This window comes from Macaca mulatta, chromosome 14 (genome assembly GCF_049350105.2).
Source record: "Macaca mulatta isolate MMU2019108-1 chromosome 14, T2T-MMU8v2.0, whole genome shotgun sequence".
Taxonomy (NCBI): Eukaryota; Metazoa; Chordata; class Mammalia; order Primates; family Cercopithecidae; genus Macaca; species Macaca mulatta.
In genome coordinates, this window is record NC_133419.1 from 52,597,074 (window position 1) to 52,609,661 (window position 12,588).

The 12,588-nt window shown below is 43.3% G+C and overlaps 1 protein-coding gene across 1 annotated transcript in view; it reads right to left on the bottom strand.

The window, feature by feature from the left end:
- TEAD1 (TEA domain transcription factor 1) overlaps window positions 1–12,588 on the bottom strand; it is a 271,809-nt gene that overhangs the window by 83,333 nt on the left and 175,888 nt on the right.

Consider the following 12,588-nt stretch of genomic DNA (forward strand, 5'->3'; position numbering starts at 1 on the left):
TAGAAAAATAAAACAGCACAATTGTCTGCAAAAATGTTTACCAGGAAAAATTAAGATGAAAGGCATTTAAATTTAAACTTAGACCAGCATCTGAGAATAGAAATTTATATTTTCTTTTTTTTTTTCTTTTAAGACGGAGTTTCACTCTTGTCACCCAGGATGGAGTGCAATGGCACGATCTTGGCTCACGGCAACCTCCGCCTCCCAAGTTCAAGTGATTCTCCTGCCTCAGCCTCCTGAGTAGCTGGAATTACAGGCATGTAATCCTGCGCCTGGCTAATTTTGTATTTTTAGTAGAGACGAGGTGTCTCCATGTTGGTCAGGCTGGTCTCGAACTCCCGGCCTCACGTGATCTGCCCACCTCGGCCTCCTTAAGTGCTGGGATTATAGGCGTGAGCCACCACGCCCAGCCGAAATTTATCTTTTTAAGATGTGCCTTTTTATCTGTTTGTATGCTGATACCGAAATGGGTGGTGGCTCACTCAAATAAGCAACAAATACAAACAAGGATTAGTCTGGGAATAAACCCAGTTCTCTTCTAGTCTTTGATTTTTCATATTCACGTTCATATTCCTTTTCCTTCTCATTCAAGTTTCTACTCATAGTTAACTCCAGCTAGAATCACAGTCACAAGAGAATGAATGAGCTGCTGTGGCCATGGAAGCCCTACAATGACAAGAAGCTAACCGTACGAAAGCAGACATCCCCTAAAGGTAGTCAGTGAAAAAATGACTCAATCTCCTCCAAGTTATATAACCTTCTGGGGAAAGAACGATGCCCAAAAGTATAAACAAAAACCTTTTATCCGTATCCCACAAGGAAACTGAGAAGTCTTAGATAACCTGACTTCAGAAAACCATAATATAATAGGAAAAAATATCCCCAGAAGCTAAGCAGAGAAATGTATTACTAAGATACCACGTGAAATAAAAATCACTCATCAAGACATGGGTTCTTCTGAGCAGCTCCTATTTACGACTTCAACTTGTTCTAAATACCAGGAACTGAAATTATTTCTACATACTCTATACAGTAAACGGAAAACCACCATTTCATAGCACTACTGTTGGCTGGTTTTGTATCAGCTCAGCTCCATCCTTGTGAAAAATTCCTTTGGTCAAGAACAAGTCTGAAGCCCGCTGCTGTGGCATTCACTCAAGTGCTTTACCAGCCTGAGACAATTGTGCTAAATGCTACTTCTCCTTCAAGGCCTCACTTGGATGTCACTTCTTTGGGGAAGTCTTTTCTAATTGCCCAACTAGGTTTGGTTGTCTTGCTCTACACCCCCATGGTGGCACAAACTGCACTTCTCCTTCCTAGGATGTACCCAAACTGTAACAGTATTTATAACTTTATAGCTAGTTGTAAAATTTGTGTTTGCTGCCTCACTTCTTCCCAGGTATACTGCATACTTGAAGAGGGGAAGAACTCTGTCTTCTTCCTCAAAGTACCCCTAGCACCTAGCACACCGCTGGGCACAGAGAAAAGAATGAATAAGGAAATAACACAGCCTCTGCTGAAAGGAAGTGACCATATCCCCCAGATCTTCCCTAGCAGACTGAAGAACTGGAAACACTGAAGACCAACATCAAAATGTCCTTAGGGAAATCTTGTCTGAGAATTCCAAAGACTCTCTCATCACTGCCTAGAATGTCCTATAGTCATGGCTCTGTCCACCACCTGCCAGTATTGGGACTGTGCAGGACATGGTCACCACTGGAAGGCAAAGGAATCATGAAATCTTGGGGCTAGAAAGTATCCCTGGGTCATCCATTCCCATTCCTGAAAGTCTAAGTCCTCATAAGCCTAAGTCAGCACTTCTAAAATTGAGGAAGTAGCCCATTCTATCTTAGAACATATTTACGAATAAGAAGACCCTTCTTCTTTGGGGGGTCTGCTTTAACTTTCATCCCAGATCCTTCCTGTTCCTCTTAACAAGAAGTCCAGTCCCTTATTTATATAACTGCCTTTCAGATATTACCGGCAGCTCTCAGGTCCTCCTAGAGTTGTACACAAGCTAAACCTTCTGTGTTCCTTTGTTATCTGACAAGCTTTGGAACATCCCACACACCATCCTGTGACCATCCTTTGTCTGTTTTCCTTTCAAAGCTCAAAGTCCAGAAGTGTGGCAGTGCTCCTGCTACAGCATCAGAGTGAGTTTATGACCTCTCTCATCCTAAATACTCTACCTCTGTTAATGCAGCCAAACACTGCATTAAATTTTTAAGGAGCACAATAAATTATCAATATATGCCAACTTAAACTCCTAGATCTTTTTCATATGGGTTCCTCTTTGGATAGTCCCTACCCCTGTTTCCAGTCTTTTTAATGCATAGCTGAGATTTTCAGACCTCAAAACAGAACTTTACATTTTTTCTACTCCATTTCATCCCCTTAGATTCAGTCTATCATTCCTGCCTGCAAGATCTTCTCAGATCCTGCTTCTGTGACTGAACCTTTTTACCACAGGAAAAGGACCTCTAAATTCAGTTTTGAGGATTGCTTTTCCAAGCATTCTCTTTCAAACTTTTGAGAACTACCAATATCTCCTGTAGTGTCATTGCATCTACTTCTCCATCTCTCAGATGGTTGTACAGATTTTGCAATTTGTCTCGAAGGCTTGCTGACAGCAGAGCCCAGCTAGGAGTACCTAATTACCAGAAGCCAGAGCTAAATGACAATGTCTGCAGACAAGCCAAGCATCCTCTAGCCTGGGGCCTCACTGTGCATCCTGTTCAGGGCTATTTGAGTGGCCAAGGTGAAATAGATCCACCACTCTGTATTACATACAATTTCGTCAGAACTTTGTCCAGATGACAAAAATGTCGCCTACCCTCAAACTTGCTTATTTTCTGGGAAAACAGACAGAATAGCTTGATGGGTGTGACACAAAACCTATAGAACTAATTTTCAATTTCTTGCAGCACTTGGGGTTGAAAGAATAAAATCAATATCCAAGACAGCCCTATTTGACTCTGTACCACAGCCTATACAAATGGCACCCCTTAAAGTTAAACAGTGTCAACTCATACTTTGACTGAAGTACAATCACATACCACATAATGACATTTTGGTCAACAATGAGCTGCATACATGATGGTGGTCCTATAAAATTATAACGGCATGTTTGTACTGTATCTTTTCTATGTTGAGATACTCAAATACTTACCATTGTGTTACAATGGCCTACAGTATTCAGTACGGTAACACCACACAGGTTTGCAGCCTAGGTGTGTAGTTGGCTATTCCATCTAGGTTTACGTAAGCACACTTGATGATTTTCTAACAATGACTAAAATCACCTGATGATGTATTTCTCAGAACGTATCCTGTTGTTCAGTGACTTCTAAAAATTATGACTTCAACAGGTCCTTACTGAGTACTGTGGCCTGGGCATTATGCTGCAGTCATTATTTCATTAAAAGCTCGTCTTAACTCTCATGTCCTTGCTTTTCAAAAACCCATGTTCTTTCTTTCATCTATATTTCAAGCCATGAATAGTAATTATTTCTTTTAAATATTAGAACTACCTGCTTTAAATTATAAAATCTTCCCTGAAACAAGTCTTAGAAACCTAATAAATTCTCTTAAATGCACTAAAATATTGCTTATAAAACTAGTACAATTTCAACCTTCCCCCAAATCAAATGTCTAAATCAGCTAATTCATTGTACATTTTAATTCTGAAATACAGGCTGATCTGTTACCTAGGCCAAATTATTTTTTTTAATTACTTGAAATATCAAATATACATAAATCCTTTAAATCAAAAACATTAACACTATGGCTTTAATTCTATTAACATTTTCTATGTTTAATTCTAAATGTTTCCAGAATTAAACTATACTTACCCATTTAAGGAAGTATGCCATTCCAAACAATTCTGGAAGATCTTTTTGGCTGTTTGGGATTGTATATGCATGGTTGATATCAACTAGGTTCTGAAGAGAGTCTTGTCAGTGGCCCTGACATGACATCCTAAGCCCTACCTATATTTCCTTCTTTTTTTATTTTTTTGAGACAGGGTCTCACTTTATCACCCAGGCTGGAGTGCAGTGGCACGAACTCAGCTCACTGCAGCCTCAACCTCTCAGGTTCAAGCGATCCTCCTGCCTTAGCTCCCCAAGTAGCATGGGACTGTGGTAGCTCATGGGACTACAGGCTTGCTCCACCACACCAGACCAACTTTTGTATTTTTTTGTAGAGACAGGATTTCATTATGTTGCCCAGGCTGGTCTCGAACTCCTAAACTCAAGCGATCCGCCCATCTTGGCCTCCTAAAGTGCTAAAATTATAAGCATGAGCCACTGCACTGGCCCTTATGTATATTTCTACAGCCCTGCCCTCCAAAGGGGTGAGCTTACAGATTCCACAGCCCTGGATTTTAATCATGTTACTAAGATGCAGCATTTCCTAAGGGCCAGAAGATAAGCAGCACCATCACTGATGTAACTGAAAGTGGTTCTCCAAGCTACACAGCATAGTCCTGTTGCAGCCATGATCTTCACACACACACACACACACACACACACACACACACACACACACACACACAGAGTGGTGCTTGATTCAGTAAACCTGATGCTACAAAAATGACTCTCAATAAAGTTAACTTTAATTATTATTTTCCTAAAACAATCCTGCAGTCACCTGGGGACCGTCTTCCTTTGTGCCTTACACCACACCTCTCTAATGTGTTAGAGAGAGATATAAAGCTTCTCTGTAACACAAAAATTCCTTTAGAAATGCACAGTATGTCACCTCTTTAAGCCTCAGATGCTGTAGTTGTAGCTGCCCTTGTTTTTCCCACTGGCTGCACATAAGCAGCAAGGACAAACACAGCCTGACCTGTCACTTTTACACTGTGATCCTCTCCAGGCACTGTAATCTAGTTTTTATTTCATTTTATTTTATTTTTCCCTAAATAATATAACACAGTTCGAAGTGAGCCCATCACTGGCTTCTCTTGCATCTTGGATTGCCATGGAAATTCTTGCTAAAGGGGCAATACAGAGAGAGATCCCAGCAGAAAGGCATGGAGTTTGCACTGTGCTTGCCTTACCAGATAGAAGACTGGTTAACGTTGTTGTGGGCTGTATATATAATGGGATGTGGCCTCAAGGTCATGTTTGAGGCACAGCAAATGAAGGTCTGTGGCTAGAAATTGTAGCCCAGAGACACTCAAGCTTTAACAGTGTAAGAGCCACTTTGTAATTGAATGGAGTCAGGGAGCCACCAAGAAAGAAGCAACAAATGCAATGCTCCTCTTCCCGGGCCATGGCCAGTCCTAAGGCAAACTCACACCCATGCAGGACTGGACTGCCCTGGGCCTAGGAAGGAGCTCTAGCTTGGCTTCTCTAAGGAAACATCTGCTGGCCCTTTCCCTTCACCGGGAGGGATGTGTGAGGGTTCTCCACCCCCTTCTTCCATATTAAAACAATGAAAATCAGAAAGAAAACTTATTTCCCTCGAATGCTAGACCAAAGCTACATCAAACAAGGGTCTTCCACATATCCCCCACCCCACAAACCCTAACTCAGTCCAGTAGTACTACTAGATTATCGAATGTTTCCTGTGAACACCTTGAACTTTGTACATGGGTGCACAACTGCTGTCATGGCCTGTACTGTCCTTGCCCATTTCTGCATGTCTGGTTTCTGCCTATCTTCCCAAGGCCTCATCCTTCATGAGCCTTCCAGCTGGTGGAGGCCTCCCCTTTCCCTACACATTCAAAGCCTTTAACCTGGGCTTCTTTGCTGGTAACGCGTATCTTTTTCTGCCCTACGTGATATCATTTCAGCACGTGTCATGATTGCAATCAGGTCATAAAGTCCTTGGCAACAAGAACTAATGACAGGAATCTCTTCTCTGCCTCCCTTTCCCAGGTGGCTCAACATTTACGGATCGAGTCATTCTTCAGGTCAGAAAAGAGGCTCCTACATCCCTGTAGTCCCAGTTTGGCACCAGATCATCAACGTAAAGTTAAAAAAAAAAAAAAGAAAGAAAAAGATAACCCAGTGGAAAGAAGCAAAGAACAATGTCTTCCACAGGGGACCCACGCCGGCATCAGCACAAAGCATGGGGAGAGTGCTTTCCAAAGAAACTTCTCAGGCAAGATTCTACAAGACAGTGTTAAACTGCCTTCTAGTCATATGCCCCCACCACTCCTTTCTTTTTTTTTTTTTTTTTTTTTAATAAGGTCTAGCTCTGCTGCCCAGGCTAGAGTGCAGTGGCATGATCATGGTTCACTATAGCCTTGACCCCCCAGGCTCAAGTGATCCTCCCACCTCAGCCTCCCAAGTAGCTGGGACCACAGGCAGGTACACCATGCCTGGCTAATTCTTAAATTTTTTTTGTAGAGACAGAGGTCTCACTATGTTGCCCAGGCTAGTCTCAAACTCCTGGTCTCAAGTGATCCTCCTCCTGCCTTGGCCTTCCACAGTGCTGGGATTACAGTTGTGAACCACTGTGCCCAGCCCATGGAGTCCATTTTTATCAGCTGGGGTTCATCAAAAGGAAAAAAATATTTTAGGATATGAAAGCCAATACTTGGCCAGGCGCGGTGGCTCATGCCTGGAATCTCAGCACTTTGGGAGGCCAAGATGGGCAGATCACGAGGTCAAGAGATCAAGACCAGCCTGGCCAACATGGTAAAACCCCGTCTTTACTAAAAATACAAAAATTAGCTGGGCATGGTGGCACATGTCTGTAATCCCAGCTACTTGGGAGGCTGAGGCAGGAGAGTTGCTTGAACTAGGGAGTCAGAGGTCGCAGTGAGCTGAGATCACGCCACAGCACTCTAGCCTGGTGACAGAGCGAGACTCTGTCTAAAAAAAAAGAAAAGAAAGAAAGAAAAAGAAAGCCAACAACTAAAAAGTATAGATGAAGGGGACACTAAGGGAACCACATGTCACTGTCTTGGGAGAGGTCCACAGAATGGGGGTGTTTTATCTCCCCATCCATCCTCCTGAAGATCTAGGAGGTATGTATCTGTGGATACTGCCAGAGGAAGCAGTAAAGAACATTTATTAACCTGTGAGGAGCTACTAATTAACCATTTCTTCTACACTGATGCCATAGCAACTTGTCCCAGCAACAGTAGAAAAGAAAGGAGGCCTACAGAAGCTGGCCAGTCATCCACTGGTCACACATGGACTGTGTGTGAATGGAACACAAACAACATGCTAAAATTATGGGGGTAAGAAGATGCCATCTCAAACTGGGTGGAGTGGCTCACGCCTGTAATCCCAGCACTTTGGGAGGCTGATGCAGGAGGATAACTTGAGCCCAGGAGTTTGAGACCAGCCTGGCTGAGAGTGAGACCCTATCTCTTTAAAAAAAAAAAAAAATCAGCCAGGTATGGTGGCATCTGCCTATGGTCCCAGGTACTCAGGAGGCTAAAGCAGGAGGATCGCTTGAACCTAGGGGTTCAAGCATGCAGTGCGCCAAGATCACACCACTGTACTCCAGTCTGGACAACAGAGTGAGACCCTGTCTAAAAAAAGAAAGAAAAAGAAAATATGCCATCTCTGCCTTGGAGGTGCTTATGTCTTGTTTGGAAGAACTCTAACCCATGAGAACTGGTCAGATCACCCTAACATGCGCTCTCACAGGACCCTACGCCTCTCGCTCACAGCATGCAGTAGAGCTACTATGTTCCATTTATCTGAATGACTACCAGATGAACATGTGCCCATCCCTCTACTACCAGACAGAGAAGTCTACAGGAGCCCAGAGCACAAACTGGGTTTTGCTCATCACTGTGCACCCAGTGCTGAGAACATGGCAGGTCCTCAGTGGGTACATACTGATGGAGTAAATGACGGAGTGAGAGGGACGGAGAGCCAGGGAGGGAGAAGGGGCACAGGCTAAGATTAGGTGTAAGGACAGGCTCATGAAAAACAGCCTCTGAACCAGTCTCACAGCATGTCCAATGAGGAAGTTCAGACAGCAAGGTCTCGGTTAATCCCCAATATAAATCATTGACCAGAAATCAGCACCAATGTGGAAAATCACCAGAAATGGCCAGGCCGCCCATTCAGGGTTGCCAGGGGCTGGTACTACTTGTTCCCAAACTAGAAGTTCACCAAAGGACTGACGGCCCTCAGGTGGTAAACAATAGCAATCCCTGGAGAAAATATGTGTCTGCATTCACCCAGGGGCTTATAAAAAACAGCTTTCAGAGAAAGAACATGCAGAGAAAGGCTGTGTTAACTCCTGGTTACTCAGAACTTCTATCTCATATCCCTGCAAGTGTCTGGCGATAACTCAAGTCCCACCTTCTCAGGAGTTTGTATCAGTCAACAGCAGCTGATAACATTATCACGTGCTGACTCCATAGAACTCCTGCATCTTAGAGGAACTGCTTACAAACTACACATTTGCATTGGGTTACAAGAGTCTGAAAGAGATGAGCAAGTAAAAATGTCTAAGGCTGTGTAGTGAATACAACACTGCTATGTTAGATAGAAGTTATTTCTGTTGTTAACTATTTCTAGATGAAACATAAATATGAATGAAGTTTTCTTAGTGGCTCACTCTCTACGAGGCAATAAAGATACACCACATAATCACTTTCTTAATCCTCTAATGAATAGTTTGACTAGCCTTGATACTGTAACTATGCCTCTGATCATTTTTCTTTTCTTTTTTTTTTTTAGACGGAGTCTCGCTCTGTGGCGCAGGCTGGAGTGCAGTGGCAAGATCTTGGCTCACGGCAAGCTCCGCCTCCCGGGCTCACACCATTCTCCTGCCTCAGTCTCTGGAGCAGCTGGGACTACAGGGGCCCGCCAACACGCCCAGCTAATTTTTTTGTATTTTTAGTAGAGACGAGGTTTCACCGTGTTCGCCAGGATGGTCTCGATCTCCTGACCTCGTGATCTGCCTGCCTCGGCCTCCCAAAGTGCTAGGATTACAGGTGTGAGCCATTGCGCCCAACCAATCATTTTTCTTTCTAATCCATCCTCTACACAGCTACCTAAAACACCACTCTCAGTTATAAGAACTTCCATGGCTCCTACTGCCCACATCTAAAGGAATAAACTGCTTTAGTCTGATGTTCAGTATTGTCCCCACCATCTGGCCCCTAACTATTTTTCATGACACACCACCACCACCTTAATTCATTTTACCACCATTAAAATACATACCAAGCTTCCAGTTCCCTGAATCCATCCTGCCATGCTAAGGTATTACAGCTGCGATACCCCTTAAGACCACCAAGGAAAATCTTTCCAGGTCTAGCTCAGATGTCTCCTCCACGAAATCTCACCTGACACGTGCCTGAAACATGTGCTAGACGTGAAGTGTATGGAGAGGGGTAAGCCAGGCAGCCAGGTGCCCAGAGCTCACTTTACCAGACCAGTGACTGGGAAACACCGTAATATTATAAAGTGACACAAAACGTGCTATGAGTTAAAAACAAATCACTTAGTATACGAGGGGAATGATGGCTTGACTCTTAACTAGGCAAGCAGCATGAGATTCACCATTCTTTCCTGGTCTCATAGTTCCTTGCTTCATGTGTCAGGGCACCGCCCACAATCAGACTCTGCTGAGTTCCCTGTGTAACAGACTACAAGCTTCTTCAAGGTACAGTCCATGCCTTCTACATCTTGGTATCCCATACACTTAAAGTGTAGATGAGATTTAATGGAGGACAGGCATGGTGGCTCACGCCTGTAATCAATCCCAGCACCTTGGGAGGCCAAGGCGGGCGGGTCATTTGAGGCCAGGAGTTCGAGACCAGCCTGGCCAACATGGTGAAACCCCATCTCTATTAAAAATACAAAAATTCATTGGACATGTGGCACACACCTGTAATCCCAGCTACTAGGGAGGCTGAGGCAGGAAAACTGCTTGAACCAAGGGGGCAAAGGTTGCAGTGAGCCAAGATTGCGCCACTGCACTCCAGCCTGGGCAATAGAGTGAGACTCTGTCTTAAAAAAAAAACAAAGAAAGAAAGAAAAAAGATGAGATTTAATGGAACCTGAACTTGCTGCCCCCAACTGTGACCTAAATAGACTGCTACCCACAGGCTCTCAGCGGCCCAACATTTCCTGCCACTCATTTTGCAGGCATTTACCTTTTCTTTCACCTCCACATCTAGTTATGTTGCCTTCCTATACCAACAGGTCCTCAATCCACTACAAGCAAAACACAAACTCCTTAGCCTGGTACCTAAAGCTAAGAGCTCACACCTGTATAGGGCTCCTCTATTCTAGTATGTGGATCTTCACAGAGTTCCCAGACCACTGTCATTCTTTTCCAAAGATACCTCCATGCCTTTGTGGAACCACCTATCCTTACATGTTCTTTCTCTTCTCTTTTGCCTGCAAACTCCTATTCGTCCCCGTAAGCCCCACCTGGAACACTTTCTCCCCGATGTCTGCTGGGAGCCATCCAAACTGAGTTAGTCATTTCCTGCTTTGTAACCTCAAGTACTGAGCATGCACCCCTGCTACTGCTGCACTGCCATTACTTATCTACAGACTATTCACCCACCTCCTAGGATAGTGACTGCTCCATGGTAAAGCACCTGTCTGGTTCTCTGTGACCCCAGATCTGGTAGCTATTAAGTACGTGCTCAATACATAGTTTTTTTGTTTTGTTTTTTTCCTTTTTATGGAGATGGAGTCTTGCTCTGTCACCCAGTCTCAAGTGCAGTGGCACAATCTCGGCTCACTGCAACCTCTGCCTCCTAGGTTCAAGTGATTCTCCTGCCTCAGCCTCCCAAGCAGCTGGAACTATAGTTGCCCGCCACCATGCCTGGTTAACTTTTTGTATTTTTAGTAGAGATGGGGTTTCACCATGTTGGTCAGGCTGTTCTCAAACTCCTGACCTCAGGTAATCTGCCTGCCTCAGCCTCCCAAAGTGCTGCGATTACAGGCATGAGCTACCGTGCCCGGCCATTTTTTTTCTTTTTAAAATAAATTTTATTGCATATATTTGAAGTTTACAAAATGATATTATGAAATACATATGGATAATAAAATGGCTACTATAGTGAAGCAGATTAACATAGCTATCATCGCATAGTTATTTTTTGTGTGTGACAAGAATAGCTAAAATCCTCCTAAAAGTGCCAGTATAATTCTACTAACTATATAGTCCTTATGTTGTATATTAGATCTTTAGACTTGGTCATTCCACATATCTGCTACTTTGTATCTTGACCTACATATCCATTTCCTCTCTCCTCTTCTGGTTCTTAGTATCCTCGCTGTTGTCTTTCCTCTACTCTGTATATATATGACTTTTTTTAAAGATTCCACATATAAGTGAGATCATGAAATACTTTTTCTTTCCGTGTCTTGCTCAATAAATGGTTTTAATAAACAAATGAATGAGCTCACCTCTTTTGCATAAAGAAAATCCGAAGAAAAGATCTAGAAAAAGATTATGAAAATTAGACAGCACTGCCAGTATCACCTGAAATGTGTAAATCCTTTTAAAGTTGCAACTATTTCAGTGAGAAGTGGCACAATTTTCCAGACCTTTGTTCTGGTCTCTTATGGCCAACGCATGCTCATTGCTTCTTCATGCTCTACACCCATGCCCCTGCCACTTCCCCAAGCCACAGTCATAGGGAACTGGTCCAAAAAAAAGCTAATCTTAACATTAACCCAAGAAAGTCTTGTTAATGAAAAACTTTGCTAAGAGCCTCTATTTATTAATTATTTGGCCTTAGAGAAGTGTGAAATCCACACATTTGAAGTGCTAAACACTGCTAGTCTCTAATGAAGAATCTTTAATGATACAATGCTGCCGATTTCTGGTTCTTTGACTCAGAGGTATGACTGTCTAGATTTTTCTGAGGAAAATGGACTTATGATTTGTGTGAACTTGGGAAACTTGCTCAACTCCTCTAGACCTCTATTTCCTTACCTGTAAAACGGAAATAATAGCTCCTACTCTGGAGGGCTGCTATATGCGTTAGTAACAGAAAATGGGAAGCCTCCGGCACCTTCAGGGGCTCTAAAATGGTCCTTTAACTATTTTCCAGACAGAGTTTCGCTCTTGTTGCCCAGGCTGGAGTGCAAAGGCACGATCTCGGCTCACTGCAGCCTCCGCCTCCTGGGTTCAAGCTGTTCTCCTGCCTCAGCCTCCTAAGTAGCTGGGATTACAGGCATGAGCCTCCACCCGGCTAATCTTTTGTTATTTAGTAGAGACAGGGTTTCACCATGTTGGTCATGCTGGTCTCGAACTCCTGACCTCAGGTGATACACACACCTTGGCCTCCCAAAGTGCTGGGATTATAGCCCTGTGTCACCGCACCTGGCCCAGTTCTTTAACTGTAATGTAATGTCACTGCACCGGGCTTATATGTCTTCATTGCTTGAACTGATATATAAGGTCCTAAAAGGGGTTAAAAAAAAAAGGCTTCCTGTTCAGGACACCATACTACATGGCATCTGGTATAAACCCATGATGCTTCTATTGTTATAATGTTGTTGAAATTGAACATCTTTTCCAATCTTTACATCCTCTTCAGTTTTCAAACTGTTATGGTCCTAAAAATTGTTCCCAAGTAAACAGAGCATTTATTGTGATATCTTAACATCAAGAGGGCACTATGCAAGCTACATG